The sequence below is a fragment of the Crocuta crocuta genome, unplaced genomic scaffold, assembly GCF_008692635.1.
Source record: "Crocuta crocuta isolate KB4526 unplaced genomic scaffold, BGI_CrCroc_1.0 scaffold216, whole genome shotgun sequence".
Classification (NCBI taxonomy): domain Eukaryota; kingdom Metazoa; phylum Chordata; class Mammalia; order Carnivora; family Hyaenidae; genus Crocuta; species Crocuta crocuta.
Window position 1 is genome coordinate 9,234,237 of NW_027531504.1, and position 24,416 is coordinate 9,258,652.

Consider the following 24,416-nt stretch of genomic DNA (forward strand, 5'->3'; position numbering starts at 1 on the left):
AAAGATTTCTGACAGAACTTGACCATTATTGCAACTCATCACATTGCAAACAGGAGATGTGTGTCTGCAGTTTTATTAGGGAAAAAAAAATCATTAGGAACGGTGTTGGAAGGAAAACCTGTACCTATATGACATTATTTTTACATTTGAAAGCAACTTCTTTGAGTGGAATTACTAGCTTTACCAGTGTTGTCTATATCCATAAATTTTCTGAAAATATTGTATTTGCTAGCTTTTATTGCATAACGAACTACTTCTAAAACTTGGTGGCCTAACACAACAATCACTTTATTGAGCCAGCTGCTTGGGGTTGGTGGGGCAGGTTTTCTGGTCTGAGCAGGCTGGACTGATCTCTATTAGGCCCTCTGATGTGTTTGTGTCAGCGGGAACATCAGATGATGGCTGGTACATTTGGCAGTTGGCAGGCTGTTGTTGATCAGGGCAGCCAAAGAATTCAGGGTGATGGGGTCTTGCTCTCTCATAACCCAACAGGCTTGCCTGGCCTTCCTGACGTAGTGGTGTTAGCATTCTCGCCAAAGCAGGAAGAAAAGCCAATCCCTAATGCACATACAGAACATTTAATTCTTATGTCACATTTGTGATTATTCCATTAGCCAAAGCGAGTTAGATGGTCAAGACTAGAGTCAATGTGGGAAGGTGCTGCCTATCTTGAGCCATGATGGAAGGAAAGGGAATGATTGCATTGGTTTGGCAAAAAGGAACCACAAATGTACATGCTGGGCTTATTGGAATTAGTCAATATCTTAACATTTCTTTGCAAAATCAAATAAGATAATATGCTTCAAAGAATGAATAATTATGGCCATCTTAATATGTATTTAACAAAATTCTACAGCACCAACTTTCCACCAGTAACCCGGCCTTTTTTCCTCTCTTCGTTCTTTTCTTTTCATAGTTCATAATACACAAATCGAATTAAAGTAGGCTGTTCGGAGTGAGAAGAAAAAGAATAGCATCCAAACATACTTTTCAATATTTTCTTGGCAAATCTCAAAGAATTTTGTTGTGCACTTCTTTTTCTTGGTTTATGCCTTAAAAATATGAGAAATGCAAAATTTTCAAACTGCTCAAAATAACAGTTTTACTTTTGTCTTGTAAAAGAGCTACCCAGTGAAAGCAACTGCATTACCGATTTGACAGTATTTATGTTTTTCTAATTTATTGTCCACAGTTAAAATGAGAATACAGATAACAAATAAATGTGTGTGTCTCCACTATTCCAATGTTAGTAAAGATAATTTTAAAAATAGACTATAAGTCTGGCAATAATCATTTGGTGGTGATTTTTCACCTCCGTTATATGCTCTCTTTCTCTCCCCATCTTCCAAATCCCTCTTTCCCTCCCCATCTTCCAGCATCATAAATCAAGCGGGAACACAATGACAGAAGGGATTTATATGCATTCAATGTGCACCAATTTTCAGACATTCTGCTAATTGCTTAAAAATATTATCCTGAATCTTTTTATTTTGACACATATTATCTGGGATGCCAAAAACTTCTGTGAAAACTACAAGGTAAGAAGTGGCTCTTACTTGATGTCATAGGTCCATCATATGCTCAAATGATTATAATGAAAATGTGTGGTTCAGTGGCTTTTAGTGGTAGTAGAGAACAATTACACAAAGAACCAGAATCAGATTATTATGCCTGAGGGTATTTCTTAAAAGTTTACAAAAACACAAAATAAAGGTAGATTTACAGACGCTTCTTAATAACCTAATACTTTCTCAGTAGCTCCCATTCATCAAGCATTTCTTTAGCATATACGGAATAATAGGGATTGTCTAGACACAGGGACTAAGAGCAGGTAATGGAGCACAGAGGGCACAGAGCTGGGTGGGACTTGTCTGTCTCCGGAGCACGCAATTAGGGAGTGCGTTGTCCAGAGAGAATTTGAAAACAGTTATAAAGGCAACTAAAGCTGGTTCTTATTTTTGTTATTATCATATTTTGGCAATTGCTAACAAAGTCATTAATGAAGTAGTCTACCTTCCAAAATTATTTTGTTAGTAGAAATATTTTAAACAATTGCTGTAACTATGTTTATATAATAAAATTGTAAGACGATGGTAACTCAAGTTGTTTCTTCATCAACAATGAAGTTATTTAAAACAACTTTTGGTTATTTAAAAACACCTGCCTCAATGAAGGAATACATACTAACACAAGGGTTGGGGACAGAAATGGGTAGCTAACTGTCCAACTAGGTTGGGGTTTCAAAATTAACTTTTATGTAGATTAGAGTGGCAAAGAATGAGCAATAAAAATGTGTTGATTTGAAGCATATAGTGTTTGTGTTTGTGTGTGTGTATATAATTTTAATGTATAATAATATACAATATATTAATTTTATTAATTTTAATTTAAATATATAATATATAAAATTTTATATGTATGTTAATTCATATGCTAAGAAATATAGCATAACTTACAGGTTATATATGTGCTAGTTTTAAGCATATGTATATTTCACAGTTTCATATACATATATATGCTTCAAACTGGAATCTAAAGTAGAAGTAATTGGCAGTCTTGCAAGATTAAGCCCTTAACGTATGGAATCTGATGCTGTCTCTAAGTAGACACTGTCAGTATTTACTTAAATTCTAGGACACTGATGTTGCAAGGAATTGCTTGGTACAGGGATGAAACCCGTGTGTGGTGTGAGAAGTGTTAGGAGTGTGGTAGTGGTGTGAAAATAAGAAGGAGACACAGGAGGAGTACTTCTTCCCGTATAGAGGCCATCTTGAAAATCGTTTCACTCTTCTTGCTATTATTTTCCAGTATACTGGAAAGGCAAAGAGGCAAGTTTTTCAGACTAGAATTAGTGAACTGTGTGTGATTGCATTTCTAATTCTGTGTTATTTTTAATACTCTATTTCTATATAATAAAATACATGGATGCAGATTAAAAAATACTGGGAATGTTAATTTAGAAATACCTACTTCAGAGAATTCTGTATATGTGTATATATGTGTTCTCTTTCAAATAAAGTTTTAATGCTGCATATTAGTCATTAACATGACCACAGTGCCAAAAAACATACTCTAATAGGGAAAATATAAACACTTTCATTTAAATAAATGCTTAACTATAATCTGCAAACTCTAAAGTTTGCAAGTTTTAAATAATTATATTCCTAACCTCTTATGGAATATGTATCAAACAAATGGTAGACTTTTATTGCTTTGTTATAAGTGGCATTTTTACCAATATTACAGGTTTTTGAAAGAAAATACTCTGTTATACATATTACATAGAAAGGGGAAGCAGTCTTTATGATATTGTAAACATAACTGAATTAGATCCTTAAGTATGAGGCACTCTCAAAGATTAGAATGTAATGGGATGAAAAAAAAAAAAGAATGTAATGGGATGCAGAAATAAGTAATATCTGGGACTGTTTTCTTAATTTTCTTTAAGTTTATTTTTTTATTTTGAGAGAGAGAGCAAGTGTGATTGGGGGAGGGGAAGAGAGAGAGAGGGATAGAGAGAATCCCAAACAGGCTCCATGCAGAGGCCAACTCGGAGCTGTCTCATGAACTGTGAGATCCTGACCTGAACTGAAACCAAGAGTCAGTCATTTAACCAACTGAGCCACCTATGCAACCCTATTTTCTTGATTTTTCTTCTACCTCTTAAAAATATCTCAATAGAATAACCAGATCCAAATGATAGATGTAAAATCAGAGATGTAGAATCACTATATATATATATATATAGTGTGTGTGTGTGTGTGTATGTGTGTGTGTATAGTTGATCAATTTAAGAATCAAATCCCATAGGATAGAATCTACTCTATCTATAGCTTATAGCATAAAGGAGAATAAAGCAATGATAAATAGGCAGTATCATAATATTTTAATATATCCCCTATTTAGATAAGTTGTATTATTTGGGAACTCAAAAATTTCAAGGAGCAAAGCTTAGAAATTATAGGACATAGGGGCGCCTGGGTGGCTTAGTCGGTTAAGCGTCCAACTTTCGCTTAGGTCATGATCTCGCGGTTCGTGGGTTCGAGCCCCGCGTCGGGCCCTGTGCTGACTGCCAGCTCGGAGCCTGGAGCCTGTTTCAGTCTGTGACTCCCTCTCTCTCTGACCCTCCCCTGCTCACGCTGTCTCTCTCTCTCTCCTAGAAATAAATAAAAACATTTAAAAAAAAAGAAAGAAATTACAGGACATAAACAAAATATTGGAGTATTCAAGTTTCTAGATAGTAGGAACGGATCTGTGCTTTTTAATATACTAATAAAAATCTAAATATGCTACTCATAAATCTATTTTCTGAAATAAATAAGAACTAGACTTATAATAATATTAGAATTATATATACAAATTCAATTTAACTTCAGTGTGAAAAGAGAGATCAAGTAATTTGTGTCATTTTGCACAATAATTTTAATGTCTAAGTTTTAAATTTATTCATTTTGCCAATAATGTTCTTTCTTTGTATTTAACCATTTTTAAGACACTAGAAATATCTGGGTTCTGCTTTATAAATACACCAAATAAGGACATGATCTCTTTAAATTTCTAGTAGCAAAGTTGTATTTTATGGGGGCACAAGCTACTGAGCTTAATGTAGCAGTTATAATGGATTCCGTGAGAAGTAAAAACACATTCTTTTTTTAGTAGATGTGAATGTATCAATATTGATCTCTTCCTTCTCTTCTTGAATATTGAGGGATCTATCTAAATACTTATACGGCAAAATCTGTCACAAAAAAAGCATGAGATGTAAATGTTCTCTTCATTAATTTTCAGTGAGAAATGAGCACTTGAGATAAACCATTTTTCCTGAGGAAAGACGCTAATACAAAATCTTGGTAAAAGCAGAATTTGCCAACCATACTTTGTTTCTTACCATGTACCCTTTAAAGACGTCTTTATTGGATTATTCAGAGTTCATGTTAAAACCTGATACTTTTGTAATATTAGTGTATTCTAATATTATGGTATTAATTTTATCTAATTAACATAGGTTCTTATCTATTTGGTGCTGCTTATTGTTTTTATATACAATATTTATCCTTCCTCGGGCTTCCTGATTCTTTGACTTGGCAAAGAGTGTTCTGTTTGTTTATTTTTAGTTGTAAGGAATAATGAAGTCAACACATTCCAAGAATTTAGTATTGTTCAGACTTAACTTAATCTCTTCTTATAATACCCACACATGATGGGAGAGTTCAATCAAAGATGATAGATCATTCTTCAATATCAGCTCTTTCCTGATGGTCAAAACTATCTGTGGCCATCCTGGTGAAGCTCAATGGACTGGAAATGTTTTTCACAATGTTTCACTGAGGTCTTAGGTGTGCCATTCTCTCAGGCAGGATATTGAGACCCTCTCTCTTGGTTAATGAGATTAAAGCATTAAATGAAAACATCCCATAATGTGAGTATTTAACAAAGAGAAATTGGGAGTTCTGGTTTACTGGCTTTTGACTCTGACGAATGAACTTTGATTACTTTGTGAATGTGCATTATGTGAAAAGCTGCAGTTGTTTTATCTTAAATAATGGATGGGGTGGGGAGCAAGCCCCTCCTCCTGCCACTTCTGCCCCAAATCCAAAAGTAGCTAAAAAATAAAGACAAGTGAATCTTTGTCTGACAGTAGAAATTAGATTACCTCTCAGGGCAACTCTCCCTCCAACTTGTTGCTTTATCATGTTGCTGAGATGGGCATCCCATAAACAATAAAAGCTAGTGTGGTTTGAATTCTTATTGTGTGGCTCTATGCTAAGCACCTTACTTTTATAGCTTCATTGAATTCTCACAGCAAATTATTCACTTTTTTTTCAGAAAAGGAGATTTAAGTATCTAACAGTTAAAAGATGGTGTTTAAAAATGGATGTGTCTAATACCAAAGGTCATGACAACTGAATTAAAATGCTTTTGTGCCTTTTCTGTTCCAGTATAATCTATTGGGATGGTTACAATTCATTTTCACCACAATTGTTAGGTTTTTTGTTTTTTGTTTTCTTTTTTAAGATTCAGTCTCTGTATCTAGAGTATATGCTGATTATTAATTGTATTAGTTAGAATGGGCTATATTATGTTCCAGTAACAAGCAACCCATAATCTCAATGACTTAAAGCAACAGAGATTTATTTCTTGTTTGTGCTGCATGTCCTTCACTGGTCAGCTGAGGATTCTGCTCACAGAATCCATACTCCATGACCAAGATTACTTTTCTGGTTAATCAGTATAACTTGATTGTTTTTCATATGACAAAATAACGTTTTATGTCCTCTGTTATGTAGACATACCCTAACTTTCTTAACAAATCCCCAATTATTGCATCTAGGATGGTTTTGCCACTTTAGTTAGCTGGTACTTCTATCCTCACAATAAGCAATATGCTCTAATGGCTAAGACCATAGTACTCGGGGACCAGACCGTATGGGTTCACAGCCTTGTGAGCCAATAGCTATGTGAGTCACTTAGGTAAGTTGCTTGAACTTCCTGTGCCTCACTTTATCTATGAAATTGTACCTATCTCATAGGATTGCTGTGTGAATTTATTGAGGTTTTAGGTGTACATAAAATATGTCGATCATGGTTGACCCATGGTAGTTTCCATATATGTATTAGCTAATAATTTATATTTTAAAAAATACTTCTTAGAATTTTTGAGTGAAAGATCATAATGCTTTAAATATACAAAGCAAAATTGGAATGAATTTTTAAAATTTAAGACCTTAACATATAATAAAGAATTCCCTGAGAACACCTAAAGCTACTCTGTGGGGCAGATTATGCACAGTTTACTAAGAAAACAAAGGAAAATGATGGAACCTGAAGCTGCATGTGGATAGGTCAAACTCTTTCCAATACTATTTTTTCCTACACAGCCCTGAATCTGCAATCTCTTTTTATCAACTTCTCCTTACACTCTGGCCTGTGCCCCAAACTGAACTACAGGAATATCTGTTCATTGTTAAGAAGCTTATGTCTGGATCTCAGGCTTATCTTGATTGTTCAGGTCCACTCATCAGTCCCACCTTCAGACCTTCCATAATTTCACTGTATAAAGCTGAGCAAGATACAAATCAATTGAATAATCATCCTTGATACATGCAGGAATCAGTTCCTTGCTCCTGTGTCATAGCTTTGTCTCAGACTCCTGTTCTTTTGCTCCAGGGTTTTCGTTTTTTTTTTTTTTTATTCATTTGTTTAAGTAAGCTCAACCCCCAACATGAGGCTTGAACTCATGACCCTGAGATCAAGTCACACACTCTACCCACAGAGGCAGCCATGTGCCCCAACTGTTCCAAGGCTTTCAGAGGTATATTCTTCCCAGACTTTTGATATCTTGCATTAACATTCATATTTTCATATCATAAAGCTATACCATTTATCGTTTTTTTTTTTTACAGGAGATAATGTAGCTCCCAAAATGAAATGTATCATTATCGTGCATTATGTATGTTGCTAAGATGATCACTGTACTTACTATTTGACTTGTTTTGTTTTTCTTAAAGAGTTTAAAAGCCTTGTGTTATTTCCTGTAACTCCATGTACTTAACGCATTTTGTTTTTCATTAAAAGAATATGCACATTGCAGAGACATAAATAGTAAAATTTGCATCTAAATTTCCTAAACAGGGGGATAAGTTGACTACTTATAGTCTTTAAAAATGTGGGGCCACACATCAGTGTAACTCAAGAAACCAGTAATCCTCATACTGATGGATGGAAAGACTCAGATATCATTGACTTAAAAGCTCAAAGTCCATTGAAAAGACAGAGCCTAGATTTAGCTCTTTGTTCCCTGACACATCTGACTAGCATTTGGTTAATGTCAGTGTCTTGCTAATACATTTAGTACAATCTCTTCCTCAGCATGATTAACTGTAATAGGGCTGCTGCTGAAAAGGTGTGCTTAATGTATTGTAAAGGGTCACAGATGGGGAGCATTAAGTCCAAGATGCCCAGCTAGCCAGGCTATGAAAGATATAATCCATATTTAATATCCTTTCTCATTAACAGTAGCAGTCATATATAAGCAATTTCAGTTAAGTACTAATCTAGAGCAGTAACAAAGTTAGATGGCATCCCTAATGACAAAAGGTAGGGCTCCATTAGTCCCGCCCACTACTGGCTGTTCACCAATGTTGGTAGACATTAATGAGTCTTAATGACAACAGGCTAACTAATGTCGATGTTTGAAATAAGGTTACCCCCCAAAAAATAATAATAATAAGATGGCTAAGTTTATTCCACACCTTTAACCCATTTCTTTTGAAAAACATGATTAAGAAATCATCTAACTTAATAAGCACTCATGTGGCCTTTTCTTTTTCTTCTATTTCCAACATTAATGTACTTTTATAGGGCAATTTATTTCTTCAGTATAAATTCACCCTCTTTCAAAATACAGCTTTTTCTGGATCATCTGATTTTGTTTAGTGGGACTAATTACATTTACTTTATTTCCACCCGACAGACTCTGTTCTTTTAGAGTCCACTGTAAAAATGACATGATGCATTTACTAATTTGCAGCCAGGACAATTAACATGAACCCACAGTCTGCAGCCCTAAAAGATATGATTACATCTTAAAGAAAACATAACACAGGTAAGTTACATTGAAACCGTCAAGGTGCCCACAACGGTAAGGTACCCATGCTTGACTGTAAATCCCATCACTTCAGATTGAGCAAGAATTTTCCATATGTTTTGGAGACTTTGTGCTCACAGCCTCTGACAATTCTGTGTCTCTCCTCCATGTGGGATTATTAGCCTAGTCTACCTTCATAACTAGCATTTATTCATTCAGTGAGTATTTATTAATCACTGTACCGGTCAGTGTGCTAAGAGTTAGAGACAATTGTAAACAAAATGAGACATCAACTCTAATCTTGAAACTCGATCTTAGTAGGCTGGTTAGGGAGACAAGTTATTCAACAAACACAAATACAAAAAAAGGCACATAAAGTATTATGAGTTTTATAACAGGAATTCATATAAATTAGGACCTTATGTTATAAAGTCCGCAATTCATTGGTTTAAATTGGGTGGAATGGAGAAAGTTTAGAAGGAATACATTGAATGTGGGGCACTAAGGGTAAATAAGTGTTAACCAGACAGTCGGGGAAATGTTGCAGACACAGGAAAGAGCTCATGAAAGTATTTGGGTGGTAACAATCTTGGTTACATCAAGAAACTGAAAGATGGTCTGAGTGAGTTAAAAAAACAAAATGTCTTTTTCACAATTAATCCTGGGGACACAAATTATAAACAGGTGGTAAAGAATAAGGGCACACATTCTGTCACAGAATTTAGCTTGTTCTGGCTTAACATAGACATTTTATTTCAGAGTTCTAGCTAAATTTGTATCCAAGACAAGCTCTTCTTAGACTTGGTCTTGAAAAGAACAGTGTCCAATCTACCTCTCACAGTCTGGCTCCAAATGGACTGATTCTACCAGCATATGTTTCCCATTGAGCTGTTTGCTGCTTTATCATGAGTCTCTTACCCAGAACCTCTTTAGATACTCTCCTTGTCTCAGTCACATTTGAGTTACTTCTGAATTTCTAAAATTTTCTTACCCTAAAAGAAAGTAAAAGATTCTTACATCCTTTTCTTCAACATCTTACACAGACATTTTTGCATTTTTCACTTCTCTTTCATCTCTGGAGATAAAAATTTCTAAACTTCTTTTTTTAATGTTTATTTATCTGTTTTTGAGAGAGAGAAATGCAGAGAGAGAAAGAAAGAGAGAGAATCTCAAGGAGATTCTTTGCTGTCAGTGCAGAGCCCAATACAGTGCTCGAGCCCACAAACTGTGAGATGGTGACCTGAGCTGAAATCAAGAGTTGGACACTCAACTGACTGAGATACCCAGGTGCCCCAACAATGATTAAATTCCTTGACTTGTTAGTCCTTATCTCTTGTCAGTCAAATATCTTATATCCCTACACTCAATTTGTAAACATTAGTTAAGACAGGTAAGATCTTTTTAAAAATAACATCTCTTATAGTCTATGTATCATATAAAACACACATAAAACATTTAAAAGATATAATGGAAAATAAGACAGATTATAGCTTACATTCAAGTAGTCATATAAATAAATACACAAATTATAATCAACAGTTATAATAAATATATATAATAATTTAAATTTAACTTAAACATGAACANATTCCAGAAAGAATAAAAAATGTGTCAAGTCCTAAAACAAAAAAGTACTCTATAGCCAGTTAAGGGCAGGAATACACAATGTTGAGAAGTAGACAATGGTGATGAATATAGCAAAGACACTGAGGTAAAGATGTTAATGGTAAAGAAGTTTTTTCAAGCTTTCAGACAATAAATCTTTGTTTCTCTAATCACCTGTTAATGTTTATGAAATTATGTTTAAGAAATACTGTTAGACAAATAGAAGAAAGCTAAAGAAAATTTAAGGTATACATCAGAAAAGGCTACATGGCATGGATTTCTTTGTGGGCCATCCTGTGGCTATTATACTTACTAACTTGTCATATCAAGATATTTTTTTCATTCTTTGATGTGTGATTCCTAATGCATATTTTGCCATGTTTATTATCTGTGTAGGTTGGTGGATTTCTGTTTTGTTTTGCTTTTAGATAATATCTGACATGAGGCAAACTGCAAAGTCAGAATTCACAGTCCCCAAGACTTCCCTCATTTCTGACAGCTGCTGCAGGTTTGGTGGCATTCCTAAAGCTCACCTCATTGTATTTTTCAACTCTAGGATTTTTGTTTGGTTTGATGGTTGCTATTTCCTTGTCCAACTTCTCTTTTTTTCATTCATGGTTTTCCTAACTTTGTTTAGTTGTCTGTCTGTGTTTTCTTGTAGCTCAATAAACTTCTGAATTAGGAGGATTACTCTGAATTATTTGTCTGACAGCTCATAGATCTCCATTTTTTTTTTTTTTTAGTGTCAGTTATTGGAGCTTTATTATTTTTGGTGGTGCCATATTTACCTGATTTTTTTTAAAATTCTTGATTCCTTATACTAATGTCTACACACTTGGCCAGCCAGGCTCCTCGTCTAGTGTTTACTGGTTTGTTTGGCAGAGATAATCCTTCATCAGTCAACTCAGCTTGCGTTTCTGGGTGTGTTTAATGGTAATGTCCTTGGACAGGTGGGGCCTGCTATTACAGTTTATTTTGGGGGCAAGGCAACTGCTTAAGCTCAGAGGATGGGGATGAGGGTGTGTGTCACTGGTTGAGAACAGTTAACCTGGACTGCCAGCTTGATTCCCTCTCCAAGTAAGACTGTAGGATGGGTTCCACAGTTGCCTGGATTCTCTGGTCAGGCTTACTAGGTGGTCATGACTGGGTACTATCTTCAGTAGTGAGCGTGGCTATGAATTAGCTTTTCTGCCCTGGCGGGGCAGCACCACAGGACCGGGGCCTGTACAGCTTGTTGTTTGGGGACTCAAATCAGGCCAGGGTGTGCACCGAATCCCCTGTCAAGTGAGGCCATTGATTTTGCTCTGCAGAGAGGGAAAGAAAGCCATGGGCTATGCTTTATGTTCAAGTGCCTTTGTATATAGGGCTGTCCAACGGGGTATAGAGCTTCCTATGAGCTCTGATTAGGTGTGTTGGTTGGACAGGCTGAAGGATATGTTCAGCAATGTGCAGGGCTACAAAAATTCCCTGCCTGGGGCCCAGCAGAAGTAGCTCTAACCCTGATAGAGCTCTTCATTTGTTGTCTTAGCTAATCTGTACCCCATGTTTTCTGACCAAACAGGGTTGTTGACTGTGCTTTCTAAATTACCAGCTTGAGCACCCCTGGGCCACACAGCTTCCAGGGGTTGTCACAACTCTTCTGGACAGATGGAGCCAAAGATACTCTCCATAGGTGGTGAGGCTGTGATTCAGCTCCTTGCCTGGCTGTGGGCAAACTAGAGTCAGCGAACCTCCTCATTCAAGGATCTGAATCAGGCAGATCTGCATGTCACTGAGTTCTCTGGCCAGAGTGCTTCCCAACTTGGGTGGGCAGATGAGCGAAACCACCGGCTGGGCTTACTCCTCAGCCCTGCAGGTGTAAACTGAGTCTGCCAACAACCACGTGTTGGTTGTTGCAAGCTCCTCCACGCTGCTCATCACAGTCAGATTCCCAGTGGTTGGGCCCTGTGGGTTCCCCTGCCATCCTGATGGTAGGAGATCAGAGTAGCAGCTACAACAGAATCACTCCCAGTTCTGGAAGGGGGCTGGTTACCTTTTGGGCTTCTCTTTTCCCACTGCAGGAACTAAAGGCTAGAGAACACCTCACACGGGATGGTACTGCACTGGCTTGAGGGAGGGGCAATGCAGTCAACGTGCAGTCACTTCCCTTCCCCTTCAATGCAGTCTCTCTTGGTCTCTGAGGTGCAGGGAGGTGCTTCGGCCTCCACCCGGTGTTCTAGGATTCTCTCAGCGATGTCTCATTCTTGAATAGTTGTTTGCTTTTCTCCTTGTGAGAGGAGTGAAGTCAGAAATAACTTATGTGGTCCTCTTGGCGATGTCACCCCCAAACTGGTTTTTAATCCAGCTCTATTCAGTTCTATAAGGAGAGATTCTGAATATGTTGGTCTTAAGAATGAGTAAGCAGGAAGATGATACAGACAGGAAAACAAAGACAATGTTCATACTTTAACATCTATTAGTAAGTCCTAAATGAAATGAGATTGTGAATGATAATCAAAGGCAAGAATTATGTCTTCGATGTTCTTTTAAATTGGAACTGAGAAGGACCCACAGGTGCATACTAGATGTATGATTCAGGTGGCAGAAAGGGCTCATTTAAGGAAGAGAGATAAAACTCATCCAAACATCTGGTAGTAAATGTGGGAAACACATATTTTAGACTTTGCATATAACAGGACTTAGGTGACAAAAATGGTCCTTTCTCTCCCTCTCTTTTTTTTCTCTTTTCTATTTCTAATTCTATTACCTCTTTCAGGTCATTGTGGGAACTCTTTCTTTATAAATACAAAGACATAAAACCAACATGATAACAAAAACAAGTAGAAAATACTGCATTTTGAATAAATAATTTTGAAATCTAACGAGATTGCACCAATGTACATAGCAATCAATCTACTTATATATTTATTAGGTCTGTTTTGGTCATGCTCAGTGCCATGTTAAGGACTATGAAGCAGAGGAATTAAATATAGAATTATTCATTTACTCAATCTGTATTTATTTAGCATTGAGTATGTGCAAGGCACTGTGAAAGATACTGCAAATAGAGCAGGAGGTGATAGTCAAGACTACGAATGAGCATAACTTAACTAAGAAAGAGAGCAGCTGGTGAGCAGACCCTAAGATTGTATAAGGTCTCTGTGCATGGAACTCAGGAAGCAAAGGCTATCAAGGCATTAAGTGGGGCTACAGAGTTCGGCATGGAATAAATAATGCAGAGATGGATAATGATTTGGGTGTTTTTCTGTCATCAATCTATGGAAAAATGTTGACAGGTAAGTTGGGATGATTAATGTTTTTGAAAGATCACCGTGCCTGTAAGATAGATTACTGAAAGGCAGGATCAAAATGGAGTCCAGGAGGATCAGTTAGGAGTCTGTATTGCTATATCATAAAGCAATATTGGTAACTTGGATGGGAGAAACAGAGTGAATATGGAGAGAGGTAGACAGAGTTGGAAAATATTCTAGGAACTAACATTGGCACAGTTTAATAATTGACAATATAAATGGTGAGAAGGGGGAGTGTCAAAAATGATTTCTCTATTTCTCCCATTTTGGAATTTACAGTTGTAAAGAAAAACAAGCATTGACTGAAATTTCTTCAAGATTCCTGAATCTCTGACATAGAAATTTGTGTCTCTTCATTTTGATATTTGTGAAGATGCTCTCTAGATAGACATACTTCTGGTAGATGGAGTTCTCATCTTTACAAGTGTTACATCAGATCCTTTTCTTTAAAATGGACTGGAATGTGTTTACAGGTTTCTTAGAGGAAAAAAAATGGAGAAGCAGTGGTTAGGTGGCAATGATAAAATGAGTTAAGAGCCTATATACTTGTCAGTTGGCAGTGACCTATATTGTGGAAGGGTGCTACCATTTCTGACAGTTTCATTAGGCAAGTCAAGTTCAGGGTTGTCAAGAAAGCTAAGCTCCTTTCTTCTTGGGTTTAAAAACTGGTCTGAAAGTCTGCCTTTCTCCATGTGCAGAAAAGAGCCTGGTCTGCTTAGAAAGGTCCGCTTACAAGTTGTCCCTTAGCTCATGTCAGGAGCTTAACTGGCAAATAGTTCCCTACACCAATGTAAAACTTTTCCTAGATGGTGGGAGGGGCTCATGGTGCCTAAACTGTTCATAAACAATATAGTTTATGCTGAACCCTGCTTTCCTTTTGGGATTCTGAACTTTGGGTACATGGTTTGCAGAGGGTGCCCATGTGGCCAGCCCCTAATAAAATCCCAAGCACTGAGTCTCTCATAAGCTTCCCTGGTATATAACACTTAACACATGTTGTTACAACTCATAGTTTGAGGGAATTAAGCACTTTCTGTCTGACTCCACTGACAGACAATTCTTAGTAGCTTGTGTCTGGTTTCCTCTGAACTTTGTCCCATGTGCCTTTTCCCTTTGCTGATTTTGCTTTGTGTCTTTTCACTGTAATAAATCTTGGCTGTGAACATGACTATAGGCTGGGTTTTGAGTCCCTGTATGGAATTATCAAACCTGTGGCAGTCTTAGGGACCTCTGACACAGAAAATCACTGGAGTATGTTATCTTGCTATTACCTAAGTTACTTTCATGAAGATATGTTGGGCATGGATTATCAATATTAGATTCACGAGAATAATGATCTTGTCATGTAATTTTGGTGGAGATTATTTAGGACAATTTCAAATATAAAGGAATCTCCTTAATATATCTCAAATTGTCCAGATTCATCTGAAGAAGACAGAAGTATGATTAGATATCATCATTTTGCATGTGGACATCTTCAGTAGAGTGAAAATAAAGGTATCTCTAACTTAGGTCCTTTGGACCTTATTTTCATTAAGGTTTCTTTGCTGCTCACGTTCATGTGTTGATGTTATATTCAGGCCATAAAGCTTTTCCATGAGCAAGCTCTAATATTGAAAATGTTTTCCGTACAAGAGTAGAATGTCTCATTGAAATAATGGGGAAATGAACAAGGTACAGGAAAGTGCTGTAAGCGGCTCTGTGCTAAAAGCCTCTTCTGCTACAGAAGATGGAATGGCATCTGTAGCATTATCAACCATAAGTGACCCCTGAATTTGAACTGTGATTATGGAAATGACAATGCTCTTTCATTTAAGTAATTACTAAACCTCTTAGAGCACCTTATGTGTGCAGGGTCCATGATTCTTATTACCTTCCGGATTTAGCACTCACTCTTGAATGCCCTGCTTTATCAAATTCTCATAAAATATCAATAACAGGCCCTGAAGAATTTCCTATTTTTTTTCCTTTTTCCTCTGGAACTATTCCAGACTTCTTTAATTTCTGGTCATTATTTTTAGGTTGAAACGTGATAGTCTATCTGTTAAGTGTTCCCTTACCCCTCCCTGTGATTCTGTGATTGGATTGACTCTGTGTGTGTGTGTGTGTGTGTGTGTGTGTGTGTGTGTTTCTGCTAAGATGTCCTTATGTAAAGATAAAGACTAATTGTGAATTACTCCAAACTTTCCTCATATAATTTTTTTAACTCCTTCTTAATCTCACTTAAGATTTGAAAATAAAAACTAAATATTGACCAAGGGCTTATTACTTGCCTGGTATCATTCTAAATGCATTGAACATATCAACTCATTTAACCTCACAGTAGCTTATGAGATAGGTGCTATTATTATCTTCATCATATTGATGACAAGACACAGAGGTGTTAAAACCACTTGCTCAAGGTTACGTAGCTATTCAGGGGCAGAGTTGGGGAGGCAGGATGGAGGCCAGTCTGGTTCTGGAGCCTGAGCTGTTAATCCTTGCCATTCACACTGCCTTTTGAACATCCTCATGTTTTTTTGTTTTGTTTTTGTTTTTGTTTTTCTTCACCACCTCAGTTCTGAGTCGGGCTGCTTCTAACTACACTGTGTTCCTTTCTGCAGTTCTACGTCAGTCTACATTTTTGCCCTTGATATGGCTTGTCCTGTGCATTTTCATTCTGTGATGCTCTTCACTCATGCTCTCTCTTCCAGAAAAGCTCTTCACAGTCTGATAGGCAGCCTGGGAAATGCTGTGCAGGCAGCACAGGAACAATCTTTGCCCATGGGGCTCAGGCTGTGAACAAAGTGTAAAAAATTATTTCTGTTTCCATGACTTCCAATGATTTAGACTCTTTCACCCTAGTGTAAAGAAGGGGAACTACACCAAAAACATAGATTTCTAACACTAAACAATATAATTCTAGAAGACAACAATTCTGACAAAACCAGACCTAGTGTTGCTTCCTTAGTATTAAATCTATATCCAGACTTTAGAATGTGTCAGACAGCTTTAAATACAAGTCGTCAATTTTGAGTGGAAGGATTTAGAACATTTTCCCTTCCAGTGAAATCATATAATCCTCATTAAAATGTTATCTTATGGTTCAAATGATTAGCAAGTACTACATTCTCTGAATCCAAGAAGCCTGAAATTTTGTAGATGAATAAAATTCCACCAACTACGAAATGTTTTGTTAACCAAAATCTTCCCAGCTTATCAATATAGAATCCTATTATTCCTTTAGACTTCTGTTACTTTTCATATATTTAATACATACTCTTTCCCAGCCTCCAGAATTCAGCCTCAAAAATAAAAGGTATTTCAAAGCAAATTGCAAAGTGTTGATTGTATAGTAACATCAGTTTTTCTCATTCTCTCTCTATAAATCCATAATGTGAACCTGATGGCAAATCTTCTTTAGTTTTTTTCACGCATAAATTTCAAGAATTGTAAATGACAGCTATTTTGAAATTTTTTATCCTCTTTCCTAACCAAATTTTCAAGTTTATTTCTCAAAATGTTAAGGTTAAAAATAAATTAATGTATGACAAAAAGAAACAAATTGAAGCTAATGATAAAGCCCACAAACATACATATTCTTCAGGTAAGTTATGTTTTTAAAATTTTTAAATTTTATTTTTTTTCAAAACCGAGTTAGATAACATGTAGTGTAATAATGATTTCAGGAATAGACTTCACTGATTCATCATTCACATACAACACCCACTGCTCATCCCAACAAGTACCCTCCCTAAACCCCAACGCCCATTTAGCCCATCCCCCACCCAACACCCCACCGGCAACACTCTGCTCTCTGTATTCAAGAGTCTCCCACTGTTTGTCTCCCACTCTGTTTTTATTTTAGTTTTGCTTTCCTTTCCCTATGTTCATCTATTTTGTTTCTTAAATTCCACATATGAGTGAAATCACATATTTGTCTTTCTCTGAATTACTTATGTCACTTAGCATAATACACTCTAGTTCTATCCACGTGATTGCAAATAGCAAGAATTCATTTTTTTTTGATCACCCAGTAATATTCCAGATAAGTTAATTTTTAAATGAAGTATGGATTTTGACCATATCTCAGTGCTGTTTATGTCTGGATTCTCTTGAAAATATTAAGAAAAAAAGATGTGTTGGAGTTACTAAATGGGAAGAAAACTTGCATAATACTCAATGATACACTTACCAAATTAATTATTAATGTATATGAAATTGTATTTTACAGTATTGGCTTCAGATTTCATAAAGCAGAAGGATTACAGGTAAAAAGCATGATAAAATCTATATTTTTTGAAACTGTATGATTTGGATCTCACATTTACTGCGTATCTGTAGTAACAAATAACCATATAGATAGTAAGAAGGTAAATCCTTAGACTACATTGCTGAAGACGGCTAGCTGGCTGGATTTAGCACTGGTTATATGTATAACAGTGACTATATTTTATATCTAACTCTCATTTCTTTTTTTTTAATTTTTTTTAATGTTTTTTTTATTTATTTCTAGGAGAGAGAGAGAGAGAGAGAGAGACAGCGTGAGCAGGGGAGGGTCAGAGAGAGAGGGAGTCACAGACTGAAACAGGCTCCAGGCTCTGAGCTGGCAGTCAGCGCAGAGCCCGACGCGGGGCTCGAACCCACGAACTGCGAGATCATGACCTGAGCGAAAGTCGGACGCTTAACCGACTAAGCCACCCGGGCGCCCCTCTAACTCTCATTTCTTATCCTGAGCTCTAAATTCATATATGAATTTCCACCTGAATGGTTAAAAGGTATCTCAAACATTTTTTAAAAAATATTTTTATTTATTTCTAGGAGAGAGAGAGAGAGACAGCGTCAGCAGGGGAGGGTCAGAGAGAGAGGGAGATACAGATTCTGAAATAGGCTCCAGGCTCTGCGCTGGCAGTCAGCACAGAGCCCGATGCGGGGCTCGAACCCACGAACCACGAGATCATGACCTAAGCGAAACTCGGACGCTTAACCGACTAAGCCACCCAGGCGCCCCAAAATGTATCTCAAACTTAACATGTCAAAAAGTCTTCACTATTTCACTTCAGTTGTCTATTTCCTTCCACTCTCACCAACCTTCTAACCTACTTTTTCCCTAGTATTCCACATAACAGTTATTTGAATCACTGTTCACCCAATTTGTTTCCTAGTTCAAAAGTTGATGGCTAGTCCAGGATGACTTTTTCCAGCACAATTTTCCCGAATATTCAGTGGATCAGAAAGTCCTATTAACTCAACCCCCAAATATACATATCAAATCCCAACACTTTTCACTATTTTCACAACCATTTATTCAGAAAAGAAAAGGGCATTAATCAAGAATCTCAGAATCACTAAAGGTGTGTATTAAGTACCTCTTTTGTAACTTCCAGTCTTCATTTGAGACTCCTGTAGTTGTCAGATGAGTTTAGGAGGTTCCAGAAACCCAAAATGTCTGGTATGGTTCCATACATATAGATTTAAAAAAGATAGGGAGGGAAAACAGCCACAAACAGTTGAGATGTACCATTCTTCCTCCTCATTTTCAACAAAGGAAACTCTGCCTTTCTCCTAACTCTGTCTCAAGACTAAATGGGGACCTTTCCAGTCAGGGGGAGGAGTGAGATCTCACTGCATGAGATTAGCATGATCTGTTACAAATATGGAAGTTGGTAGGACACGTGGTAAGATGCCACCTTTCTATGAGGCCCAGACAGAAGAAAAGCCTCATCAGAAGGCACTGACCTTAAGACTTTGGAATGAAAGAATATTAGCAGTAACTTCTGTTTACATCGCATAACTTGAGGTCAGACATGAATGTACTTGGTATAATTTCCCATGTGGTAAGTAGGCAATGATTTCTTTCCCATGCCTAGTCACTAGAGTATTCAGTCCTGTGGTAAGTAATAATATGCAGTAGCCACTATCAGAGACCTTAAAGAATTAACACCAGATATCTATCCACTTAAGATAGTTCAAAGATGGTTATTGATTGTCTTGCTTGAAGGCAACTAGAATTCTTGGTTCTTTTAGCTCTGGCAAGACCATACTTATATGACTCCAACCTTGAATCACTTCCCTGGACTTTCTCTGATGCAGGTGATGAGCCCTGCATGATTTATACCTGATGAACTGACCTTGACCTGCATTGGCAGCATAGCTCAGACCCACCATGTTCCTAATGAACCTACTATTTGCTTTACTGCAGATACTGAAAAACAGTCTTTTACTCAACAACTCAAGTTCCTGTCATAGCACTGTAATGATATAATAATACATTTTTAACTAACAAAGATTTAATAATAAATACAACCTTGATATGTTTTCTTTCTTTTAGTCTCATTAGGTGAAACAAGTAGACATTTTATTTAATTAGTCTGCTATAATATCAAGACATCCAAATTCCACTATAGATATGAAATATTTGGGAAAATTAAAATAAGCCATATCTTTCTATTCTCTTATTGTAAAAATAACACAATATAATTGGATTTTTCTCTTATCCATAGGTAATTTTTCCTTAATTTTTCAGTTTGCCTCATTCATTGGGGCTCAGAATGTTGGAAAAGAGAGCAAAATTTGGCCAAAATTGAGTTTAAGAAAAAAATAAGTATACCAGCTGCCTGGATTGGAAATACCTACTATTGAGAAATTCAGAGCCCTTTATTAGCATACCCTTATAATCATAACCATAATAGCACTTTATAATTGTATACTGATTTAGAATTTACCAAGAGTTCTTATATCCTTTAATCCTGTACTCCATTCACAAAAGGAGTGGGTATAGTCCTGTGTTTTTCTTTTCTTTATCTGTCATAATCAATATAAAACAGTTAAAAATAGTAACACGAAGTAAAAATATATTAACATATGGAAAATGGGTAGGTTTGTTTGTTTTGTTCCTTTAAATTACAGTTTACAAGCATTTCAGATTCACCACACATACACTCACATTTGTTAGCTGTTATTACAGTAGCTATTATGCTAATGGATAAACAGATGGAAACATAACACGGGCTTGCTAAAACCTGCTTTCTTTGGTTGTTCCTTCTGTGGTTCTAGCTGTGCTGAGTTTAAGCAGTACAGATCTTTCACTGATATTGGAAGAGATAACTAATATATATTTTGTAGCAAACATTGTCCTGAAACTGTTTCATTTGCTATCACAGCAATATTTAGAGGTAAGACATCATCCCTATGCTATCCCCAAGGAAACTGAGTCACAGCTGGCTTAGCAGAGACTACCCAGCTATTCCTAGTGATATCAGGTCCCATGCTCTTTCTACTGCTTGTTAAACATTATTTTTTTTATAAAGTACCCCTAAAGGCAGAGGAGAATGAATACACACACCCCTAGGGAGTCTGGGGGTGTAGTTCAAAGGGAATCACAGCAAGTGTGAAATTTCTTTGAAGTTTCATCTTTTATCTTTAACATGCATACAAGTCTACTCCATAACATATCTATATTTGTTTTAATAAAAATGTTTGTTTTCCCAAATCTTCACGTGACACCCAATCACCAGAAATATGCATCGTGCTTATTCTGTGGCCTCTGGATCCCCCATGGGTATCCTGGTATCAAAAGCACAGCCGTTCACAATGCGCCCTCTAAAAAATGAAGCCTACGCTTCTAGCCCTATTGATTTTAATGTGAAATCTCAATTTCCCACAGTTGTTCTACAGAGGAAGCCACTTTTTAAAGCACTTTTTCTATGCTTCCACAGCACCCTGTACTTCCCCTTTGTAGTGTTCATCACATTTATAATTACTTGTTTGACATCAGTCTGCCCCATGAGACTATAAATTCCATGGAGGAAAAATTTTATGTGTTGGCCAGCTCTACATGCCTAGCACTTGTCTGGGTACCTGGGAAATGGTAACTCCAAATGCAGCTTTGTCAAGTAGATAATTGGTGGATTTTATTGGCAAAATCTTTTCATATAGTCAGGGTAGGAGATAAGGTAGGTGAGACTTACCTATCATATAGCGCTCATATAGATCTGATATTAAGGAACATGCTAGAGGTTCAAGAGTTGGGACTTCCAACTGCTCACAAAACTGATTTATACAGTGATTCTAGTAGAGAAAATAGTGAAAAGTAATAACAAACATGGTTTCCACATCCTCATCTGGAATGTATCTATGACCAGATGTCAGGGTTTCAAAAGCGCAGGTGCTCACACCTTAGTGTACATGAAAGCCCAGGTTTGAATAGGTACGTGCTGGCTTACCACAAACCACACTTCCAAGAAGTTACAGCCAGCATATACCAAACTGGTTTAGCAAACAACTTGTATGTTCAGGAAATAATTGTCAGATAAGGTTATTTTGGTGTTGTTTTCTGCAATGACAGGCAGAATCCTTGTGTAGAGATTTTGAGCAGCTGAGGGTGGATATTGTAATAAGAAGTTTTCTGAGAGGCGTCTGAGTGACTCAGGTGGTTAAGCATCTGACTTTGGCTCAGGTCATGATCTCGCGGTTAATGAGTTCGAGCCTTGCATTGGGCTCTGTGCTGACAGTGCGGAGCCTGGAGCCCAATTAGAGTTCTATGTCTCCCTCTCTCTCTTTGCTCCTCCCCTGCTCACACTCTGTCTATCTCTCTCAAAAATAAATAAACATAAAAAAAAAAAGAAGTTTTCTGAGAAAAGAGAACAATGTGGCCTTGATATTGTGCCATATTATCAGGTGAGAAAATTTCTCCAGGAAATCTTCATATCCTTCACTGGTAAGTCAGAAGCACCCTTCTCTATGCTCCATTATGACTTATGCACTTAATTATAATTATAATTATATAAGACTCTGTTTACTGCCCCCCCCCCTTATAATTCTTTCAGTGAAAATCTTCAAGACAAGTACTTAATCTTGGTTTCTTGTTTGCATAACCTAGAGACTGGCACATGGAAATTGTTCAATTAATGTTTTATAACTAAATGAATGAATGAAATGTAGCATCATTTTCTAGGGCTTTCTGGCTTTCATATAGATTGTTGAGACTGGATTCAAATGTTTAGTTGTATTAAATACACAGAAAATTAGCTGATTAAAAATAACATCTCTGGTGGTTCCAGTTACTGGAAAGGATTTGATGATTTAATAACAGAAATATCAGGGCTCATGAGCTCTGTGCAGTTGGTAGCACTTTTCAGTTTTGTTGAACATAGTTTTTTTTTCTTCTTGCCAAAAAAAGTAATCTCTTTGCTGAAACTCAGAGATAAAGGAGGAATAGACCCAAAATTATGTAGAAAAAATGCAATGAAAATGGTGACTTAGCATGAGCCACTGGTTCTCCCTAAAAGCAAGCTCTGAAAGCTATGCGATGCTTTCCGATGATCTAGATTGAGGAGGAAGAGTGGTTCAGGTGGAGAAGGAGAAGGCTGTTGTGGGCTGCAGATAGACCTCTGCTTGGATAATCTGCAATCTGCTCTTACTTCTTGGCATCTGGCACATGGTGTTTGGCACAGCCATTGATTATCCCATAACCTTAGATACCCATGAGCCATTCTGCTGCTGATGGTGTCCATAGGGTAATATATAGGCAATGGAAAACCCTTCTGGGGCAAGGAGTTGTTAAAAACAACTGCAAAATAAATAACTTACCCAAGCATTCCTTTCTCTACTCTGTCCCTCTAAACATCTCAAACTGAAGAATTATAACCTAGTGCCATTTCATCTCCCCATGCTGCTTCTCCTATCGTGTTCAAAGATAAAGTTAGGACCAGAGGATTTCCCTGGGGGAGCAGGTCTGTGGTGTTAGAGGGTCTCTGCATTGGGCTTCATCCTTGCTCATCTCTCTAAACTCACTGCTGTCATCAGACTAAGGTCTGCCATAGAACCCTTCCCAAAACATGGAATCCAAAAACAAAAGCTTAAATGTGAGGTCACAAGACAAAATAAATTAAGTCTTGAGGAATAATATTATTATAAAAGTAGAATTGATATACATTCCAAAACAGAGCCATTGGAACAGATGGACCAAAAATTAAAAATAGTTATGACAAATATATTAGAAAATATATGGGATGATGTTAATAGTATCCATCTAGTATAATAAATAAGTACATAAATAAGAAGAAGGGGCAAATATTAGGTATAAACACTGTGATGGTTGAAACAGAAAAACACATAGATGAGACTTTTAAAATGGATCGAAGTTGAGAAGGAAGTGGTAAATTGGAAGATCAGACCAGAGGAGGGTCAGCAGGAAAGGATAAATGAAAGCTAAACAGATATGGAAGGTAGGAGTAGCAGTGTCAACATTAAATTAATAGGATTTTAAGGAGAAAAAAATAAAAATGAAGACAAGGAAATATTTGGAGAAATGGTACAAGTTAATCCAGAATTAATGAGTTAAAACTTTAGATTGAAAGAGTTCCTGTAGTGTTGAGTAGAAAAGACAAAAGAAAAACCTGCATCTAGACATAAGAGAGTGACAGTTAAGGTCAAAGTCCATCAGAAAATCTAGCAGCTTTCAGAGAAGAAAAGCTGATTATCCACGGAAGGATAAGAATTAGATTTGATCTCAGTCTGTGGTATTTTGTCATCACAGCTCAAGCTAACTACTACATGCCTCTCTAGGGCTCTGATGACATCATTTGTTTTATACTCTTTCAGTCCTTAGCATGGTACATAATAATTGTTTACTTCTTTCTCCTCAACTATTTGAGTGCAGGCCTCCTTTTATTCATTTTGCTTCCCAATACACGGAGCAACCAATACGTAGCAGATGCAAAGAAGTAATTTTGTAATTGAATTGAATTCAATACTAAACCTGAGAGAGAGGATGTTTTGTGAAACTTTAGGTCTGATTTAATTCATTTCCTGACAGAAAGTGAGCTAATTCCTGTAAAGAAGTGGATCTTAGCAAAACCAATGGGTGGGACATTTCCCGTGGTGTGTGTGTGTGTGTGTGTGTGTGTGTGTGTGTGTGTGTGTGTGTGTTGTTATAAATTCAAAAAACTCTT

At 36.8% G+C, this 24,416-nt stretch overlaps 1 long non-coding RNA gene across 3 annotated transcripts in view; it reads left to right on the forward strand.

The window, feature by feature from the left end:
• The window catches only part of LOC144238419 (uncharacterized), a 273,462-nt gene that overhangs the window by 118,116 nt on the left and 130,930 nt on the right, over nt 1–24,416 (forward strand). The window contains exons 5-7 of one of the 3 annotated variants that reach the window (XR_013337110.1): nt 8,531–8,605; nt 14,902–14,979; nt 17,696–17,734. The exons of the other annotated variants lie outside the window; for them this stretch is intronic. This is a non-coding gene — a long non-coding RNA (uncharacterized LOC144238419). Of the gene's footprint in view, nt 1–8,530; nt 8,606–14,901; nt 14,980–17,695; nt 17,735–24,416 lie in introns of those variants that run through there. 3 annotated transcript variants of the gene reach the window in all.